This window comes from Nanorana parkeri, unplaced genomic scaffold (assembly GCF_000935625.1).
Source record: "Nanorana parkeri isolate BGI_ZX_2015 unplaced genomic scaffold, ASM93562v1 scaffold2229, whole genome shotgun sequence".
NCBI lineage: Eukaryota > Metazoa > Chordata > Amphibia > Anura > Dicroglossidae > Nanorana > Nanorana parkeri.
Window position 1 is genome coordinate 132,360 of NW_017308497.1, and position 1,127 is coordinate 133,486.

Genomic DNA, 1,127 nt, shown 5'->3' on the forward strand with positions numbered 1-1,127 from the left:
TATTATTTTTATTATTATTACTACTATAACTACTACTACTACTATTATTATTACTATTACTATTACTACTTCTACTACTATTATTATTATTATTATTATTATGATTACTATTACTATTATTATTATTAATGTACTTATTAAAAAAAATACTTATAGCAAAAATAATAAATAAAGAATGTTGACTAAATCCTTACCCTAACCCTAAACCTCTAGCTACCTCTAGTTATTCTGCTTTTATAAATCACATATTAAAAGAATCCTGTACAACACGTTTGTTATATTGCATCCCAGCCAATTAAGACATATTGGCCCATGGGGAAAAATAAGATCTCCGGCTCGGTATGAGAGGTAAGAGAATGGCCCTCCATCTACTTCTGCTGCGCGCGTGTAATTAAAATAGTTGCAATTTATGAGGACAGCTATCAGCCGACAATCATTATAGTCCATCAAATGTTGAAAGGTAAATATGTTTGTTTTCCTAAATACAAATAAAAAAAAACAAATCACGGCGTAGCATTCTAATTATTATTATTTTTAAAATTAATCATTTTAAAACTTCGGTTTGTACCCTCGCCCCGGTCACAAATTCTTACAGATCCTCATTTTATTTATGATCTTTCTTTTTTTTTTTTCTTACCTGATCTGTATCTTTCTTCTCCTTCTTTTATATTCCACTCTTCCCGTGTTTTCTTCTCTGCGAGACGTTTAATTCCTTCTCCGAAGCAGGATTCCTTCCCAGTTCATCATGACAACTTGCAGCATCCATCATCCGAGGGGTTCTGAAAAGCGGAGAGGGGAGAGGAGAGGGAGGGGGTTGTAAGATAAAGGAGGGCTGGTCGAATCTTCTGTGGTGTCATGCGGGGAATTGATGGTTTATCAGAAAAGATCAGATATCGCCTATTGACGAGTTCATTAAAAAAAAAAAATAATAATAATAGGGAAACGAAGACGTTGCGCTTTGTAATTTTTTTTGCTACTGAAGATTTTTTTTTAATATCTATTTAGCAAACCGTTATTTTCCCACGGAAACTCAAACCGAAAAAAACCCCACAAACGTGTCAATGTGTCAAATCTTTAAAGTGACCCTGTCGCAAAATGAAAGTCACTACTGTGTCCTGATGTAGGGG